Raw genomic sequence first — 21,792 nt, 5'->3', positions numbered from 1 at the left:
GTTACTTGTCTTCTTTGTTGCAGGGGATGACTTGGGGTGGTTTCTCTGAGTGCAGCCCACGATTGCGTTGGCTGCCTCAGAGGAAACTAATCTTGGACAGGACCTGAAACAGACCTGAGGCCTCTTACTTTCATTTGCAAAGGGCCTAATGCCTGCTCCAAGTGTGGGTAAAGGATGCATCTTGTTTGTCCTTACCTAATATGGCAGGAGGCGCACTTACAGCCAGAAATGTGCATGTGTTTCCTGCATGGCACCACAGGGCCTTAGTAGTCTGAGTAGTGCCTGAAAATGGGTGTTGCACAGACCAATTTATGGATTTTATACTTTGCCTCAAAGTTCATTCTAAGAAGTCTATGATGAATGTTGCCTACAGGAGAATAGCAATTATCACACACATTCATGTGTCTCACAGTGTTCATCTTTTATTTTCCATAGAAAACAAAAACTACACTTCATGATTTCAGGGCATCAGTCATTACAATGTTCCACGCATTCTGTATGACTGATGGAGTTGCTAGTGTTTGCAGAAGAGCCGGCCAAACCCTTCTCGTGGTGAACCACACAACACTCCCTTTCCATTCACAATCAAACTAAAGTGAATCACTCTCTTGTTAGAGCCATGCACAGGCTGACACAAAGCTTGATACATGTTTCAAAACCTGCCAAATGTTTATGAGAAGTTAGCTTTCAAAAAGGTATCTTGACAGCAACTGCACTGCTTCATATTTTTAATGGGGTCTCACAAAGGAACTTATACTGTGTTTCAAGTGCCTTTGTGTTAGATGGACAAACTGTGTTTGTATTGACAGTGCATGAAAGAATGAACTATTATGATAAATGTATATTATTTTCTTTTACGTTGTTCATATAATGATGTAGTTAGGCTCCTATTATAAAACTGTCTTAAGTACTGTGTGGCAGTGTAATAGTAGAACACCTTAGCATTGTAGCACACTCTGCACTCGTGACTGTTTAGTCATGCTGTCTGTTCAAGGCGCTCAGTCGATGAAGTATGTTTTCCCCACTGGGAGTGAGGGGAGACTCAGCAGCTCAGTCACTGCCATATGTGCAAGCAGTAGCTCAAGAGATTGGGGGACCTGAACATGTTTAGGACGCATACAAAAGGAGAAAAAAAGAGTTAAAAAAAGAGGCAGAAAGTGAATAAAATGCTGTAGCCAAGTAATTCAATTTAATGTCAAAGATATGTTTAATTTTATATAATTATGCTCAAATCTGAAATGTTACCGGATTATATTCATGCGATAACAAGTAATTTATTTTCAAAGGGCAACATTATGGATTAGGTTTTCTTCAAGGGAGAAAAAGTGAATCACACTTGTCTAAAACTATATACAACTTGAACTAATGTCCTCTAAGGTGCTCTGAAGAACCATTCACGTAATTCATATTAGTGCAGATAAGAGACAGAAGTCTAAAAGGATACTAAAACAAATATTGACTGCAACTCTATAGGCAATATTGGTAAAATGTTTACTATTGGTTTTCAAGAGGGAGTCATTGTGCAAGAATTTAATCTGATACTTGAGAAACACATTTCACAGTGTTTTTTTTAATAATGTGTTTTTCCATTCAACATTTCTTTTTTGAATTTCTAAATATTGTGATTATATTTTGTTTTTTTTCGAACATTTGAATCTAGCTATGATATTGAATAACAAAGTCTCATTAATTTTCCCAATGTCTATGTATCTACTGCCTTTAGGTCTTACTGACAGTTGGTAGTTAAACTTTAAAGAAGAATTAGCTTTGCATGGAAATACAGTGCTGCAAATGGCAAATACTTATCTGCAGAGCACATACATGGTTTTTTTTTAACAAATGTCATGCTTTTCGAATACTGTTATTTGCTGTTTTATCAAATGCCAAATAAAGACAAAAAATGGCTAAAAAGGTAGGATAGTAGAATAGTCAAAAGTCTTGGGGAGGAGGAGTTTGCATCTCAGGGGGATTTCCCACACAGGGGCCAGGGAACTGCATCAAAATCCAGGCCCACTGAGTTTGCACCAGATTCTGACTTCATCCTAAATCCAATAGGATAGGGAGACAGGCACGTCTTCCGTCTATTCCCCTTATGTCTGGCAGAGACTTTGCTTGTGTATCTGTGATTGTTTTTGGACTACTCTGGAAATTTCACCAAGTATGCCATCTGATAGGCCCAGCAGGACCTATGCCTCCTACGAGTTGGTGTTGTTCTGGGCCTGAGGAAGGCCTGAGGAATGCTGGCAAGGAAGGTGATGCCTCTTTACTCCCTTTGGAGAATTCAAAAAAGAAAATAGGCCCTTTTCCCCTTTGGCTCTTCCCAAACTTCATTGTTTCCTTGTTGGATTGACAAGAAACTATTCTGGCTTCCACCTGTTCATGGTACTACCAATTCACTATCACCTGTTTCGTGTGACTTTCCAAGATGAATTTCACCTCCATTGACATAGAAAGTAGAGCTGGGCAATCATAGAAACTCTTCCTCTTCTTTACTATTTAACAGTACCTTTACCAAGCCAAACTTTAGATAACTCAAGTCATTTATCAACATAGCCTGGGTCTTTCTGCATATTTCTTTAATTTATCTACATATTTCTTCCTTTATCTAATTTCTACTATTTGATGGTTTCTATTAGACTCCCAATAGAGTAACAGTTCCTTTCTTATTTCTTAACCCTAACCAAATCGATTGAACTTTTGCACCATTCCTTACATCATCCATGCATTCTAGATCTTTGATTAATACTGCCACCCCTCCTCATTTTATTCCGCCCTCTTGAATATCTCAGAACCCAGAATTTTTAGCTCACAGATCTGCCTTAATCCTTGTTAAAGCTCTTACATCATACCCCTTCCATATGAATTTTTGCCTCCCACTCAATGGGGTAGCCTTTCAACACCCAGTCATCCAATTCTTGACTGAAGAAAGGGTGACAGGCAATTGAAAATCTGGTAAGGACCATGTGTACCTATGAATGGCTTTAAATGGGCACCCAGCAGTCCTGCCCAAAACAGGGTGAGGCTGTTTAAATATGCAGTTTATGATTGTGACAGTTGTAGGATCCTAGATGCAACATTCAAGGAGAAATGGGTGGAGCATGCACAGCAAATGCTTGTTCCACTTTCTCCGAGTACTAAAAGGCCTAACCAATGGTTCTTAAAGGAACTGCTGGATGCCTCACTCGAAAGATACATTTTTTGATGTTTTTCCTCAAAGTTTCCATGAAACTATGATGAGTGGCAGTGCTACTCACAATTTTTTTTTAAAAAAGTACCTTTTTAGAGAGGCTTCCACAGATTCCTTAAAAGGATCAGCATGTTCTCACTCACTTGGCATCTGTGGCCCCCCCTTCCCCAACCTCCCAACAGTCCTTAACTGCTAGCCCGCCACATTGCCAGTCTGACCTTCCTCCTCATTGGGCCAGCAAGCTGAAATTAGCCACTCATTTAGTGCCTGCAGCATGCTGAGAAAATGTTAATGAGGCCCGAAAATCATTTGGGCCACCTGAGAGGGAGGTGGCGTGAGCACACCAACATCGTACCCATTCAATTCTATTACCAATATAGTTTACAAAGTGATTCCTGACAACGCTGGCCGCCACTGACGTCATCATGCTGCGCCGCGGTGCGCACATAGCAGACGGTCTCCTGCTCTCTGCGCATGCGCTGCGTTCCAGCTTGCCAGGACTGGTTAGCGCATGCGCTGATGACGTCATCGCGTGAGGTGTGCATCTTCGGGCAATGCGCCTGGTCAGCCTCTGCGCATGTGCTTTATGCAACGCCAACGGGTATTCATGCATGCGTCAAGCGTCAAGCATCGGCGCGAGTTTCTGAAAGTGGAAGGAGGAGAGGTTTGGTCGGGCATTTTCTTGCATTTTCTTACAATTATTTAGTCGTTTTGAAGATTTCAGTCTGCTTCATTTTTATCAGAAAGAGGAGATTGCTCCAAGGTAAGTTGCTCTGAAAACATTTCCATTGTCTGGGGCACTGCATGTGCTCCAGTCCCTGTTGTAAGCTGCTCTGAAAACATTTCCATTGTCTGGGGCACTGTATGTGCTCCAGTCTCTGTTGCAAGTTGCTCTGAAAACATTTCCATTGTCTGGGGCACTGCATGTGCTCCAGTCCCTGTTGTAAGCTGCTCTGAAAACATTTCCATTGTCTGGGGCACTGCATGTTCTCCAGTCCCTGTTGTAAGCTGCTCTGAAAAGATTTCCATTGTCTGGGGCACTGCATGTGCTCCAGTCCCTGTTGTAAGCTGCTCTGAAAACATTTCCATTGTCTGGGGCACTGTATGTGCTCCAGTCCCTGTTGTAAGCTGCTCTGAAAACATTTCCATTGTCTGGGGCACTGCATGTGCGCCAGTCCACTGCACTGCACTAAAGTCCTTTCCATTGTCTGGGGCTGTGTGCAGGCAGTACATGTGCTCCAGTCCCTATTGTAAGTTGCTCCGTTCCTGCACCCATCAGAGCAGTGCACATGGACACACAGCCACCTGCTCCTGCACCCATCAGAGCCGTGCACATGGACACACCTGTTTCCCCATCCGCCCTGGAAACAGCCATGCAGAGCCTTGTGAGACTCCGCAATTGCCAACTGCTGCCTGTCAAGCAGAGAGGGCATCCAAAGCGGTCAAGCACTTGGGGAACATTCAGCAAGAAGAGACTGAGCACTAAAATAAACAAGCATGCCGTGTCCAGTGGTAGCACAAATGTGAATGCTCTTGCTGTGTACACAACTGGTGAGGTGGGAGTGCAGCCACATCATTCTCCATCCTCAATGTTGCTTTAAGGCAAAGGTAGATAAGAGCGAAAGAAATGGAAGGTGATGCTGATAGTAGTAGGCAGGATTAAATGGGAGCGGATGGGAAGGCGCAGGAGTAGCATAACCATTAGCAGGGAACAGCTGGGCTAAATGGCCTGCTTTATGTTCATAGTCCAAAAGAAATGTGCCTCTTTTTCCAGCACCCTCACATCATTCATGTTTTCCCTGAGAGCAGCATTGAACCATCACGAGATAGGGACAGTAAAATAATCCTGACTCCCACAGCTGAGGTGGGTACTAAGTGATTCATTGGCGGTGTTATCAGTACATGCCTTTACTGCAGAACATAAAGCATGCTCAACAGTAATTTCATTGGAGGGGGGAAGCTCTGACACTGATGTTCTTTCCTTATTTCTTTTCATGTAAAACATGCCGTCGAGAAAACAATCCTTGAGAATTAAGGTCAGCATTCAAGCAACAAAGGCAACTGGATCATGCTGCCGAGCTTGTCACGATGTGGAAAGGAACCTTGCATTTATGGATGAATTGGGAGTGCACATTGGGATGCGCTTGGGGAACATTCACCAAGAATAGACTGAGCTCAGACTCTTGTGACTTTGCCTTCTTCACATGGACAATACAGTAGTGGAATAGAGAGCCACACGTTCATTCACCACAAGGCTCTCCAGGAACAATCTCTTTAGTTCTGCATAGCAGAGACTCGGCCTGTCTGTCTCACGGGAATGCTGGTGACACAACACTCACGTATCCGTGCACAGCAGTGCCTCGAATGCTTCATGTACTTAATAACATTTCTCAATAATTAAACCTGGAATTGTTGAGGTTTTTGATGCTATTTTCCTGACTTTGTAACTGCACTTCAGATATTCAACTGTGGTGTGGTCCTTGGGGGGGGAGAGGGGGGTGAGGGGGAGGTGGGGTGAGTTGGGGGTGAGTTGGGGGAGAGTGGGGGAGAGGGGAAGGTGGGGGGAGTTGCGGGTGGGGGGGTGGGGGAGGTGGGGGGAGTTGGGGGAGTGGGGGTGGGGGTTGGGGGAGGTGGGGGGAGGTAGAGGGGAGGTGGGGGCTGGGGGAGAGGGGGTGTGGGGGGGTGGTGAGGGTGGGGGGGGTTGGTAGAGGGGGAGGTGGGGGAGGTGGGGGGTGGGGGAGAGGGGGTGTGGGAGAGGTAGATGGGGAGGTGGGGGGGAGGTAGAGGGGGAGGGAGAGAGGTAGAGGGGGAGTGGGGGGAGAGGTAGAAAGGGGGTGGGAGGAGAGGGGGTGTGGGGGGTGTAGTGGGAGGGAGTTAAATTCAGAAGTTCCTGAAGAGGGGGATGCAAAAGATGGGGACCAGACAGCTGCAATGCCTGAAGTACAGTTGAGAAGTAGGGGCGAAAGCGGCTGGATGGGGGATCTGCAGCTGGAGGGAACGGCTGGATGGAGGGGGGCGGAAGTGAGAGGCCGTAGAGAGACGCACGGAGCGAGCGGCCTTGGTGAAGACCTTGTTGTTGCCGGGTGCGAGGACTGGCCGGTGTGTCTTTTGCCATTGCAAGTTTATGGCGCATGCGCAGAAAAACGCACTCCTCCTCCCTCCCCACCCCGGCTGCTGTCTCCAGCCGCTCCGCTTCCCTCCGCCACCGGCCCGTTCGCTCGCCGACTCGGCTCCCCCCCAGGCCAGCTCTGCTTCCCTCCGTCACCGGCCCGTTCACTCGCCCAATCGCCGGCCGCTCCGCTCCTACCAGGCCCGTTCCGCTCCCCCCCCACTCCCCGGCCCGCTCCCTGGCCCGCTCCCCGGCCCCGGCCCACTCCCTGGCCCCGGCCCGCTCGTTCGCTCTCTCATTCGGCCATTGTGTGCTGCCATATGTTTGTTAGGTTGCCTCCATGTGATTATTTGAGCAGCGCCATCTTTAGTCCTGGCAGCTGCCTAAAATCGCAGTCTGTGACGTTTTAGTGGCACATGCTGCATTTGCGCATGTGCCACAGCAGTGCCACCTAGCGGTAGCGTTGTCAGCAAATGCAGCCTATAGTTTATGAATTTACATACCTACGTAGTACCGAAATCTGGCTGCCTGTTTAGCTATCTTATATTCTGATCTTTGTTACTTTCCTGGTTTTTGCTGTTATCTCTCCTATACCCCTAACCCTTTTGCATTCCTCTCTACTTCCTCATTTTATCTTTCCCTCTCCTTGCTATATTAGTTTAAACCCTCTCCCATAAAACTAATTATTGTGCTAGTGATGACTTTGCTCCTAGCGTTGTTTAGGTGAAGCTTGTCCATCCCTGGAAGGGCACTCCTGTGCTAGAACTGGTCTCGGCGTTTCAAGAAGCTGGATGATTCTTTCCTACATCATTTTTGTGCCATATTTCACCCCCTTGTCTTACTGTAACGGTGTCAGCTTGGCTCAGTGATATTACACTCACCTTTGTGTTAGAAAGTTGTGGGGTTAAGCCCTACTCTGGAGACCTGAGCACATAATCGGAACTGACACTTCAGCAAAACACTGAGGGAATTTAAACAGCATTTATATCACTACAAAAACAGATTAACTGATCATTTATCTCTTTGTTGCTCGTGGGATTTAGTTATGTGCAAATTGGGTGCCATGAGTCCATATACTATAGCAGTGACTACATTTCAATTGTATTCAGTGACTATGATGTGCTTTGGGACATACAGTGAAAGACACAAAGTAAATGCAAGCTCTTTCTTGACTACTCCTATACTAACTAGCAGTGGAAATAATCTGGCTTTAGCAAACCTTGGGTTGAGCTCTTCTAAAGTAGAAATCTTGTGAAGACATCTTTTTGGTGCTCAATTCAACCTTCTGGGATCCAGACATGCTCTAATGGCACTGTCTTTCTTGATTACAGTGGTTGTAAAGCTACACCAATCAGTGTGTTGCTGAACATGGTGAATAATCCCTTGTGATTCCATTATGTCAAGCTCAGCCTTTATCTTATCCTTTATGCGAAGACTGCACTTTCATATTGGATCAATGGAGGGAACTGCATCATTTTTCAAGTGAAGAACCACATCTCCTATAAAACTGCCCATGATGTCAAAGCTATCTGGGTATTTCTGTTGCAGATTTTGAATGGACTGCAGCGATTCAAGAAGGCAACTCACCACCACCTTCTCATGGGAAATTAGGGATGTGCGATAAATGCTGGCCTGGCCAGTGACTCCCACATCTCATGAAATGAGCAAAAAAAAAGACTCAATAGGTTCACACTTGCCTTGATTAACTAGCATTGGTGCTCCATTGATCCCATGAATTGTCACAATCCGGAGTTCACTGCATGCCGGTAGTCCTGCTACTGCTGGACCACTGGAGTCAACAACATTGAACACTCGTGGTGACCACACGGAACTTCCATATCTGCACTTCAACATCATCCATATTTCAAATGACTGTTATCTATAAGTGCTGCACAGTGGCATCCCACATGCTGTGAAATTTGTTCAGTAAACACTAAGCAGATGCATTGGAATGACATGTGCTAAGGAATAATGTTGTAGTGCATCCATGTCAGTCCACTGCTCAGCTCTGAATAGATTCGAGAGTAAGACCTTAATTTGGTTAAACCAAAAAACCTTAAAAAGGTTTGCTAAAGCCAAATTTTTCCAGTGCTAGTTAGTATAGGAGTATCATGGGCACTGATTGGTGTAGCTTTACAACCACTGTAATCAAGAAAGACAGTGCCATTAGAGCATGTCTGGATCCCAGAAGATTGAATTGAGCACCAAAAAGATGTCTTCACAAGATTTCTACTTTAGAAGAGCTCAACCCAAGGTTTGCTAAAGCCAAATTTTTCTTGAAGTTGAACATGAAACATGGATATTGATCGGTTCATCTTTCCGGAGATTCACAGGAAATAACAATTATCAGAACACCATTTTGGAGAAATTGGGAGGCTTTCTACGATTACCATTCGGTCTGTCAGTGAGTCAAGACCTGTTTCAACAGCATATGGATCGCATTACCGAGAGTGTTCTTGGCTGTTTTTCCATTGCAGATGACGTAGCAGTCATGGGAAATACCAAGGAAGAGCATGACACGACTCTTCACATTCTAATAGAGACAGCTAGAAGAGAAGGTTTCGTGTTTAGTAGCAAAAAATAGCTATCAATGTGAGCCATATTAATGTTTTCAGTTCAAGAAGACAGATGATGTATCGCTAGATGTCCAAGTAGACAAAATAGATGTAGAGCTAGAAGGCATGTAGAATATTGACCTAATGCAATTTGGACAAAAGAAATGTGAAGTGCTCCTAGAATAGACTTCCAGGGATCGTGTCCTGAAGGCATTATGGCAGCTGATTATCAGTCAATGGCCAGACACAGTGCAAGAGATTCCCACAGACCTCAGAGCCTTTTGGCCATATTGTGATGAGTTTTAGGGTGGTGTCATTTTCAAAGATAGACAAGTGTAGATTCCTAAAACACTTCATCAAGATATCCTTACACAAATACATCAAGGTCATATGAGCATTGAAACGTCAAGATGACTTTCACGTGAGACTGTTTATTGGCCAGGCATCAATAATGACATGGAGGGCGAGCAGTGAGAATGTGTGATGCATGCCAGGAACATCAACTGAGCCAACACAAAGAGCCACTTCATCCTCATGATGTTCCATCACATCCATGATCAAGAATAGCCAGTGACTTATTTACTGTTAAAGGTGACGATTTCTTATTGATCATCGACTACTTCTCCAAATTTCCTATCCAGTTGAGGGATACATCGGTAGCAAACATGATAGTGCAATTTTTAGTCTTTTTGACTCCTCGGATGAGATAGTGTCGGATAACAGTCCACAGTATACCGGTAAGCCATTTCAAGATGTGCTGTAAATCATGTTACGTCATCTCCACATTACCCAAGGTCAAATGGACTAGCAGAAAGGATGGTGCGGATGGTAAAGTCACTAATCCTGAACTGTAAAGAAACCAATGAGGATATTCAAATAGCAGCGTTGCACCTACAAGCAACACCACTAGATACAGGATCACCATCCCCAGCAGATCATGTCTGGAAGGCAGGTCAGGACAACTCTTCCGAGTCATCATCTGATCAGATTGTTGTCAGTCCAAGATAAATTATTGGTAAGACAAGAGAAAATGAAAATCATACATGACAAACATGCAGGCATGGAGTTACCTCCTCTGCATGTAGGACAGAAGGTCAGAGTGATCCACCTGCAGGAGAAGACATGGTTCCCTGCGGAAGTGTCAAAGATCTGTAATGAACCATGGTCATCTGAGGTAAGCACCCCGAATGGAGCGACTTTGAGAAGGAATAGATGTCAATTGAGAGACTTATCCAACAGCATCCTACCTAACACTCTTGTAGCGTCAAATACACATTCACATTCAAGTTCTAAGAGTGGAATTAAGGAAAATGGCATGTACAACACTCAAGTACAAGATAATTGTCAGTCTAAACATACGAATCAAGAGAAAAGAATTGACAATTCCAGATCTCAGCAAAGTTTCACTGTTACCAGATCAGGTTGACACAGCAGACCACTGGTATGTTTCAGAGACACTTGAATAATGAATGTGAGAGTCCATATATGTGTAAATACTGTTCACAATTGTCCTATTTCATTATGTACATAGCTTATAACTTATGAAATTTCCATTTCAGGAAAGGGGGATGTTGTGATATTGTTTTAACAGCTTTAATACTAGTTAACAGACTTCTGAATATGTAAATAATTTAGTGTATGTCATCACAGGAAGTGATGCAAGCTAACATGCGATACAATAGTTGGAGCAGTGTTAGTCAGCAGGTAGCACGTTTATTGAAGAGCTCTCCTGTAATTCTGTTATTCTGTAATAAAGAACCCTTCATTTAACTTACCAATCATCCTCATAGTGTTTGGTATGTTTATGTTGAGAACCAATAACACAACATTCCCTTCTCCTCCAATCAGTCTGACATTTCTATATTTGTTTCTTTTAAATCCAGTAACCAGATGCCAGCTGGGCTCAGCTGGTAGGACTCTTGCCTCTAAGTTAGAAGGTTGTGGGTTCAAGCTCCAGATCACGATTTAACCATAATCTAAACTGAGTACTGGTAGCTGCAACAGAGGTATTAAACTAAGGTCAGATTTATGGTTGTTCAGACAGATGTTAAAAGATCCTATTGCACTCTTTGGAGAAGAGAGGTCTCCAAGTCTTGGTGCCCTGACCAACATTCTTCCCCTAACAAAAGATTTGGCCATTATTGTTATGGCTGCTGTATTTAATACATAAACAACAGTCAATGTATGTGATGTACTTTCAGATGTTGCCATATAAATGCATCTTTCTTTCATTTACCTCAAAAAATATCACCTTGCTCAACTGCTACACAGTGCAATGCTTTTCAAAGTGAGATATCTGCAATTAAGAGCAATGGGACCAAAATTCTGTGGTCCCTCTGGCAGGAGTATGGTGGAACTTAGGTCAGGACCCACATACACCAGATGCCAACATTGCTCTGAAGTTGGGCGGCACAGTGGTGCAGTGGTTAGCACCGCAGCCTCACAACTCCAGGGACCCGGGTTCGATTCTGGATACTGCCTGTGTGGAGTTTGCGAGTTCTCCCTGTGACCATGTGGGTTTTCGCCGGGTGCTCCGGTTTCCTCCCACAGCCAAAGACTTGCAGGTTGATTGGTAAATTGGCCATTATAAATTGCCCCTAGTGTTGGTAGGTGGTAGGGAATATGGGATTACTGTCGGGTTAGTATAAATGGGTGGTTGTTGGTCGGCACAGACTCGGTGGGCTGAAGGGCCTGTTTCAGTGTTGTACCTCTAAATAAATAAATTTTCGATTAGCCTATTGGGAGTGGAGCCTCTGCTCACTCTAAACAAGGCCTCAAACATAAGAGGGCAGGGAAAGCATTTAAGAATCCCAGTTCCAGGATTCCCCATCTCCAGCTTCTCAGAGGCCTAGCAGACCATTATTAGCCAGTATGCCTGGTGAGACTAGGCATGTTAGGCCAACAAATGCTTATATGCGGTCCACTTGATGTCCAGACAGGGTTTGTCGCCTGGATTCCCAATGACCTAAGGGCTGCATTTTTAAAAAAATATTCTCTTACAAAGGAGACTGGGGGGCTGTGCTGTTCCAGAAATCCTGTTGGTGAAGGATAGAACACATTACAAACATACACCTCCTAACCCAACAACTATAGTTTTAGTCTGTGTTCATTTGTAGCGGTCAAAAGTGAATGCCTACCACCTGCATACAATTAAACACAATTAATATACAATTAACAGATTCCCTTATCTCTCTTTAAACAAAAATCAGAGATAATATGCACAACCAAAATGTCAAAACAAATTCAATCAAAAACCTCCATATTCTGTACAAAGCATTACATTGCAAGATACCCCTCCTCTAGGACCCTTCACAATTTCTTCGAACATGCATTTCTTTTTGTAAAACAATCTGACAGTTGATGATTTGCATCCACCCATTTAGCTTTAAGAGATTCCCTTTCTCTCCAGCATTTATTTCAAGCCAGCAGTGTCCACCTATAACATTTTCTCACTCACACTTTTTGTAGAGTGTACATTATCCCACAATGAATGATTATCTGCATAACATTCAATGGGTATAATATCTTAAATATGCCCCTTTATAGAATCCCACTTATAATATTTGACAAATAGAATCCAATATCCATTGCCTCCACAAGAGCCAGTGTTTCAGCAGCCAAGGTACTTTTAAGAAATCTTTAAATTCCCTTATCTTCCAAAGCTAAAGGACAACATTTTACCATTTTTACCCTTTCAAAATATTATAAAACCAACTGCACTAGAATACTCATCAGGAAGATTAACATGTGAAGGATCACAAAAATGATTAGTTTCATGTTCTTTGAGTCACCTAAAGGTGGGAATGTAAGGATTATTTCTCCAGATTTCATTTTTTCTAATGTTTTATTTGTCCTTCAAACATTCAGTACTCTACGTCTGGTCTAGTCTGAGTGCCCAACCAGTTCAACTGACCAATCAAGTTTTGCAATTACTCTTTCTCTTCTTTAGATCTAACATCATTTTTCTGTGATGACCTAGCACAATTGGAATGTGAGTAACAGGGATGAATTTTACCAGCCCCTCGACGTCGAGGTTTGTGGTGGGGGGGCCTGTAAATTTCTGCCGGAAGAGGCCTGCCTCAACCCCCAAAGCTGAGAAGGCCCTGCCGCATTTTACCGGCGGCTATGGGACCTCGGTGCGAGCGGCGGGGCCGCCAATTAAATAGTTAAATTAATTAAAACAATATGCTAATGAACTTACCTGGACTCGGTGGCCGTCCCTTGCCGATTTTACAGCCGCCAGCCGCAACTCACGCGCCTTCGGAACTACATTTGGAGTTCTGAGGCGAGACACTGGTGGGGAGAGGGGAGGTTTGAAATTATCAGGGCGGAGGGGGAGTGGTAAAAACAATTCTTATTTTCTGTGGGGATGGTGGGAAGGGATTGAAGGGCAAATGTGAAGATGTTAGGGGGGAATGTTCAGGTTGGGAGTGAAATTAATTTTATTAATACCAGCCAATAAAACAACCATTGTGGGAGTTGGGAGACGGCCTCCAGCCTTTCATATTTTATTTTCAATAAAATGTGCAGTGTTAAACCTTTAAAATTTCAAATTAATGCTGAGGGCTTGAAGCCCTTTAAAAATGGCACAAGGCGCCATTGCCAGGGACGGATTGGCCGCCCCCTCTACATCATCGGGAGCAGCAGCTCTGCCCCCTCCATTTAAATGAGCCCCCACGTGAAATATTGCGGGGGGCTCAGCGGCGCTGCTTCTGTGTCAGAAGGCCACTGAGTTCAAAACGTGCCGCCGTGATGTGCGGCGCGCTAATAAAATTCAGCCCACAGTCTCTAAATAGGATTATTGATTTAAAGTTATTCCAGACCTATTCTGCTTAATATCTAAACCAATATATTTCAAAACCCAACAAGTCTGACTCCCAATTTTAAATTCCACCCTAATCTTATTCATAACACATTTCTCAAATGCTGCAGTAACACCCTGTTACGACCAAGTGAGGAAGGGGGTCTAGGACTCCCCTCTCAGCCTTTTCCTGGTTTGGCCGTAACAGGTTTAACTTTTAAAACACAGTGTTTTTAACTTCCCCTCAGTGAGTCCTTGCTCACTGCTCTCTAAGTGTAATTGCAAAGAAATTAACCAGACAGGTTTTCTCAGATTTAAACAAAAAAGGTGTAAGTTCATTAACCTTAAAACTCTAACTCAGTTAAAACTACAGTCTGCTCCTTTCTGTGTGGTACAATTCAAAAAACTCCAGGTTGGCCAGCAGGTTAGTCAGCTCCCTGTTTGAAACAGCCTCTCCTCCTGTGAGGTTTGTGGATTCCTCCAAGTTTACCAAACAATCTCAGTGGGAGAGCAGGCGGGCGGTGGGGGGGGGGGGGGGGTTGTGGTCGCGGTGGAATGCTGGCTCTTACACAATGACTCTTGATGTCTTTTGATCATCACTATTGACAAACCCCATCTGGTTAATTAAGTCAGGGATTACTCCCATTGTCTCTCCATGCCACTGCCTTTTAGAATGCAAATGTGCAGCCATGTTTTCAGCCACTGTTCTGTGGTCTTTTAAAACAAGTTATGTTCAATGTCCAATAACAGTTCAAAAATAATGTTCCATATGACAAAATTAATATGTTTAATTTTGACAGTTGTGGTTTCCATCACATACCCCATAAGAAATTATCAAAATGCATCATGAGGATGCCTGAAGGTTTTCCTTCATGATACCAATAAAACATTGCAGGAACTGCTTTTAGTTGAAAACAACCTGTTTTCCGCAAAATAGATCTCACCAAAAAGAAACACACCCTGAAAGCATCATTGAGGCCATTGACAACACATTTGTTTAGTTTCCATAGTTTTCCTTCTGCATCTGCTGCCTCTTTGGGCAGTTTCAGAAACACTTCTGTCTGAAAAGTATCGACCTGCAGAAACCTGGCTTTTATGTTGATTGATCTACACGCCCATGAATATGTGGCCAAAAGAGTTAAGAAGATTTAAGATTACTTTTCCAGCTGTGGGACAGTCCACTCTAACATCTGTACCACCCAGTCCCTCTTCAAACCCCCCACAACTAGCCTTGTGATCACCTTATAATTCCCATCTGCAAGGACTTTTTCCATACGAATCCACCAATGTGCGAAAGCTGGTTGGCCCTTATCTGGTACCTCAGACTAAACTCTAAGTTCCCTCCAATGATGTAATTCCCTTTGTTTTGCCTCTCTTATTAGTTTATCCGCAGCCACCAAAATGTCACCATCATGAGGACTTCTGCTTCTAGCTCTATTCCGAGACAGTTAGGTGGCCTTTATTTCATTGTGTAATCTATTCAATATATGGCCTCTACTTGCACATTAATGTCTGCCTGCACTACTACAGTGGGATTGCCCTCTTGCACTAATGGAGGTTCATCCTCCGGTATGTGATTGTTTTCTGACACAAGAGTCACTTCTAGACCCACTATTAGTGCTTGCACTGCATTTTCTTACTTCCACTCTTTCACCCCATTTTGTCAGTCCATGGACCTTGTTTGTTGGCAGTCGTCCTGAACATTAAACCAATATTTAAGCTTGCCAGTAACATTGCCTGCACATTCCAAAATTGTTGTATCCCTCCATTCACTATACCAGTCTTGAATATATGTCACTCGACTACCAACTCTGGGCAATTGGCCTTTGGATGTGATAGCACTGTCCTGTGTGTCATGATCATTACCACCATTCAGCCCTTGATCTACCGTATTCTGTTCTTCAGGACCTTCATTACAAAACACATGAGCACTTGAGGTACAATGTGCCTCATTTACTTCTATCTGCAGCTCAGCGTCTGAGATTTTGTAATTAATTCTGATTAAACCTTAACAGTTTGATTGCCATGTTTGATAAGTACAGTCTTACATCATGACCTATTACCTCACCAGGGCCTTTCCATTCCCATAACCCTCTCTTTTATAACAGAACCAAATCCCCTGAATTAAATTCTGTCTTGGATGGTCTTATATGATGCCTCAGTGCTCTTGCAATTTTCTCCAAGATCTCAGGCTTGATTAAAGTCTCTCTCCCTGCATGCACAGCATTCAAAAGTGCATAAAAATGTAATTAATTGTAGTGCCTTCTAGAGCAGGAGGACTATCGCCTAGCACAGAAGGCAATTTGGGAATTCACCCATAGACTAATTGATAGGGGTTATATTCTCCAACCATCTGGAGTGAATTCTTTGCAGGAAACACCCATGTTAGGAGGGGTTGTCCATTTGCAGTCTGGTTAATCAGCTAAACTTTTATGCAGCATTTAATTGATGACCGCATGATTTCTTTCACAGAGTCCATTGCTGAAAGAACTTTCAGCTGCAGTGTTCATGGGCAGGATGTTCATGTTTTCACACATGTCTCTGAACTCAACATCGGCAAATTCCCCTCAATTATCAGACAGAAACTTTACTGGGGCCCCAAGTCCAGTCAATATCCATTTCTCCATGATTTCTCTTTAATAACCCTATTGTCTTTCCTAAACTTTATTGCAGAAAGACTAAATCTGGTTGCCAGGTCTACAAAATGTAGAATGAAAATACTTTCTGCCTTTATCTTTATTCCCCAATCAACATCAGGAAAACAAATTATCTGGTCACATCACATTGCTGTTAGTGGGAGTTTGCTGTGCACGAATTGGGTGCCATGTTTCCTACATTACAACAGTGACTACACTTCAAAAAGTACTTCATTGGCTGTAAAGCACTTTGGGACATCTGGTGGTCGTGAATGGTGCGATATAATGCAAGTCCTTTTTTTTCTTTCTTTGTCCCATACTTTCAGATCCATGGCAGCTACCTCGTTAAAGTCATGTGCCAAGGGAAGGATGTGGCGGTGTCCTTCAATACTTTTTACAGAATATGATTCTCACTAATCTCTTCTATTAACCTCCTTTACTCTTTATCAACCACACCTGCACCATTTAAACAGGATTTATGACCTATGACAAGTAAGGTGAGCAAATTATCTATATAATTTGCTTTTTCTCTCTCTAATTCTTATCACCTGATGTCGTTAAATGCTTGTCTAAAACTCTGATGGGAAACATTAGATTTTGTTAAGGGGATGCAATGATGTCGTGGCTGAGGAAATGGCAAATCCACTGACTTTCCAAAAATTAGTGCCTTATTGTGCTCCATATCAAGTTTCATGCATGCCTTTTTCATTGAAGTTTTACTCAACATCATAAGTATTCTTACTGGAGACTACAACAGTTCTTATTTAATGGCTTACTCCAGTTATTTTACATGGAAGTACAATTCTCTTTTGTGACCTCAATGTGTTGCCATCACCAAACCTAAAGCAAGTAGTACTTTTATATTCCTTAAATTTGCATCTTTCCTCAGATAAATGGGATTGATGATCATGAAGAGCACATCATCGATGTAAGCCATGAGGAGGCCCTCTCCCACACCCAGCCCATGAAGAGCCAGTGCCATCAACACCCTCCTCAAGAGTTGCAGGAAAGGCTCCATACAGTAAAAGCCTGCTCATGTCAGGAAAATAAAACCGGACCCGAACCCAACAGAACCACATCAGACCCGAGCCCGACCCAGCCCGAGCCCTTCCATTTTTTCCCACACCTGACCCGACCCAACCCGACCAGAGCCCGACCCGAACCAACCTAACCCGAGCCCGACCCAACCACCAGAATGTTCACTTTACCTACCTTCCAATTCCGAATCTGTTTTTCACTTTTTCAGTTTGTGCAGATAAGCAACAAAAACTGTAACTGGACTTGAAAGGTTGTTTAAAACGATGAAGATTAGAGCCATGAAGTCAGTGATTGGTCACATGTTAAGCAGAAACCCATGGAGCTGTGCCCAGACAGGTTGTGCCACACTGTACCAGTATTGCTTAAAATAAACACAACAATTGCCCAAAGGTTCAGAAAATATCATTATACATTACCTAGACTCCTGCTTTGCAGGTTGAAATACTTGCTGCAAGTTTATCCAGTGAGCAGCTGAGATGCAGAGACCAGGAAGGTCCTGAGTGATTAATTATTATAAAATATACAGTATTTATATGAAAAATATAAAATGATCACTGTCAAGACTCTAGTCTACACACATGCAGTACAGTACACCAGCTGATGCCGACTGCAAGCCTGAGGGTTCGGACCCGGAAATTGTAGTGGGAGGAGGATGGCAGCACCAGCCTTGGCTGTATGGGTTGTTTTGGCAGCCTGGGAGGTGGGGCAGTTTTTCAACAGGCCCTTACAGGCATGGTACCGCGCATGTCTGACATCCAGAAGACATGGTAGGCTGTCCCCTGGTATTGCATACCGAATGCCCCATCCATGTCCTTCTCACGCACTAACTGCACAAAGACTTGCCTCACCTGGGATAAAGGGCGCGACGTTTGGGATGACTAATTGCTACATGGTGGCCTCAAGGGAGTCCACTGGCAGGAATGTCCACTCCACCATGAAACCCCTTCCGAGGGCCAGGCGCACTGCCTGCTTGGTCTTAAGAAAGGATACAGGCTCCCCGCACATTTTTGAAGCGGCTACAATGGCTGAAGGGCCGCAAACCCTAGCCTCGGCTTTGGCGCATGCCTCAATCATCAAATTGGGGTGAGTGCATCCAGGTCCTCGGGGCTAGACTGCTGGCATTGACTGTCATGGCTACCAGCTCCCACTGCCTTTGAAGTTTGTTTGGAAGGTCTCCTGGTCCCTGTTGATAAACAACATTTCTCTTCCTCTCCACCTCCTGCACCAAGGCCTCGGTGCAGTGTTGGAAAGTCTTGGAGCCTACTTTCTGCCATGTTGAGCCACTCTTGTGTCTTTCCGAAGTCCCAGTCACTTTTAGAATGGCTTCCAGCATCTGCAGCACTCAAAATACTCCTCTTTAAGAGATACATGCTAGCTTTAGGTATAGTGCTTGCTAGAATTCGTGCTAGCCTCTCACAATTTTCCCCTGCCTGTTCAGATGCACAGTGTTGGCTCTGCGCTATAATTATTTAAATTATCAGGCAGCACAACATTTGTGTGCCTCTTGTACTGGAAACAACAGGTGCGAGTTAACTGTGCCTCGTAATCCCCATGCCCATTTTCGAGGGTTGTCAATTTTCACAGCCACCATATTTGCATAAGATATTAAGCCTGCCTCCTGTCTGTTTTCAGGCGAATGTTAAAAGATCCCATCGCACTATTTGAGAAAAAGCTCTCCCAGTGCCCTGGCCAACACTCCTTCCATCACCATCTGGTTATTCCACTCATTGCAGTTTGTCGGATCCTGCTCTGTGTAAATCCACTGTTGCATTTCCCTGGATAACAAAAACAACAAAACTCTAAAAATAAATTGTAAGTGAACACTTTATATCTCTGAAACGTTATAAGGCATAAATGTAAGTCTTTGGGCTGAATTTTATAAGCCCACCAGCGATTTTGGCAACGGGCGAAAAAACGGGCCGCACGCCAAAGAGCCACCACACTCTCAAGCATGGCAGCTCATTTAAATAGCTGGGGCAGGCTGCACCACCCACTCCACCGACCACGCGAAGGAGGCAGGCTGTCCGTCCTCAGCAATGGCGTCAGCACCTAGCTGACGCAATTTTTAAAGGAAGATTTAGGTTCATACAAGAATAAAAATCAAAAAACTAAACCAGATGCTTTATTTTCAAAAACGAGGAAATAAAAGGCTGGATTTTAAGGAGCCCTCTATGTCAGGATCCATGGCAGGGGAGTCCTGAAGATGGCCCCGGATGAGGCCCGCCACAGACCTCGACGCCAGCAGGGCCCAGCCTGATCCTCCCAGCGGCGGTGAGGCACCGTGGTGACCTCCCCGCCGCTGGGCTATGGGACCACAATTTCAATATTCAAATCAATGCAATTAATACATTTAAATATACTTACATCTCACCTTCATGGCGCGCCGCGATCTACGGCCTGGTGGCCTGCACTTCCATGCCTTCAGATCTCCTTCCAGGGAATCAAGGTGCAGCACTGGTGGGAAGGGGGAGGAGGTAAATTTATCAGTGTGCAATGGGGAAGGGGTCAAATTAACGTCATAGGTATAGGGGATGGTGGGAAGAGTTGTACTTTAAACATTGTGCAGTTTGTGGGGGGGGAGGTCAGATGGTAAAGGCAAGTGTCATGCTGGCCCCAACCTGCCAAGAATGAGGCACACATCATTTTGTCACATGAACATTAAAACTTAAAATTGCTGCTGGGAAGAAAAGAAGGCCTATCACAGGGAACTGTCAAGTCCCTGACTGGAAAGACATTTGCATAGTAACAGACAGTACTTGGACAGGACAAAGGGTCCACTCCCTGCTCCAATTTAATCCACAATGGACTTTTGATTACCAGACATTGAAAGTGGAGAGGCTCGCATTCCAGGTTAACTGCTAATATGGCAACACGAACAGATGTGGTCAGACCAGTTTATTCACATGACTAACTGACTGTTGGAGTTTTTGAATTTGAACTTGCCACAGAGAATTTGAACTCAGAAAGCTGTTTGCTCCTGGGTTGAGAACATCTCTCCCCTGTCTGCTCCCATCTCTCCCCTGTCTGCTCCCATCTCTTTCTCACAGAACTGAAGACCCATTGAAGCCACATGAACCTCAAGAGAGAAAAGTCTCCTACAGTGAACAAGGTTTAAGAAGAATATTGGGCCCCAACGAAAAACAAAAATTATCTACAAAAGGACTACAGTGAGCTCAAAGCACAGTAACAAGAAACTCTTCTGATGTTGCTTCAAACTTCTCCATTTATTTTTTTTCCTGCTCTTTTCTGTCTCTATTTGCATGTGCGCATCACGTTTGCATGCTAGCGTGGGGTGAGGTGTGTACCCGTAGGTGTTGACCAAATTAGAGTTTAAGTTTAAGGTTTAATAAATTTCACTTTCTTCTTTAAACCTAAGAAAGCCTGTTTATGCTCATTTCTTTGCCTTATAATTGGAAAGCGGTGAACAAGGATTCACCAAGGGGGAGCTAAAAACACAGTGTGTTTAAAATCAAACTCTTACAATAAGACCAGGTGAAGACAATAAAAGACCCCTAAACACCTTTCTCACCTGTAACAGTAAGTGTTTTTGGGGGGGAAGGGCAAATAATTAATTTAATCGTTATTGAAGCAGGTAGGAAAGGGGCAAAAGAAATATATTTATTTAATTTGATTCCATTTATCTTTAAATATTTAAATAAACCTTTAAAATAACATTTCCATTCTCCCTTTCCTCGGGCCCTTCCCCCCACCTTCAAATCTGCTGTCATCACCCCACTCTGAAAAAAAATATCCTTGACCTCTCCATTCTTGCAAACTATTGCTCCATCTCCAACCTCACGTTCCACCCCAAAGTCCTTGAACATGTTGTTGCCACCCAAATCCCTGCTCCCTCCCCAGGTTTGTGCCCATCTTTCCCACCCCACTGGACAATGGAGGAAAGGCATTCGAGGTAGATTGAGCGGTTAACCGGGTCAAAGGTTGAGAAGGATGGGGAGGAATAGTTTACCAAGGTCACAGAATCATTTGTCACTTTGATAAGAATCATTTCAGTGCTGTGGCAAGGGCAGAAACCTGTCTGAGGCTGAACCAGACTGTTCTCAACCTTGGTGTCGTATTTCAATGTGAGATGAGTTTCCAATCACAGATCCACTCCATCACCAAGGCCACCTACTTCCACCTCTGTAACCTCACCGGGCTCCACCCCTAACTCAGCTGATCTGCTGCTGAAACACTCATCCATGCATTTGTTACCTCTAGACCACTATTCCAACGCACTCCTGGCTTTTCTCCCATCTTTCACTCTACATAACTCAAGCTCATCCAAAACTTTGCTGCACTCATCCCAACTTGCACTAACTCCTGTTCACCAATCTCCCCTGTGCTCGCTGACCTACACTGCCTCCAGGTCTGGCAATGCCTCAATTTCCATCCTTGTTTACAAATGCATTCATGGCCTTGTCCCTCCCCATCTCTGTAACCTGCACCAGATTTTTTGTGCTCCACCA

The sequence above is a fragment of the Heterodontus francisci genome, chromosome 5 (assembly GCF_036365525.1).
Source record: "Heterodontus francisci isolate sHetFra1 chromosome 5, sHetFra1.hap1, whole genome shotgun sequence".
Taxonomy (NCBI): domain Eukaryota; kingdom Metazoa; phylum Chordata; class Chondrichthyes; order Heterodontiformes; family Heterodontidae; genus Heterodontus; species Heterodontus francisci.
Note: the sequence above shows the minus strand (reverse complement) of the source record.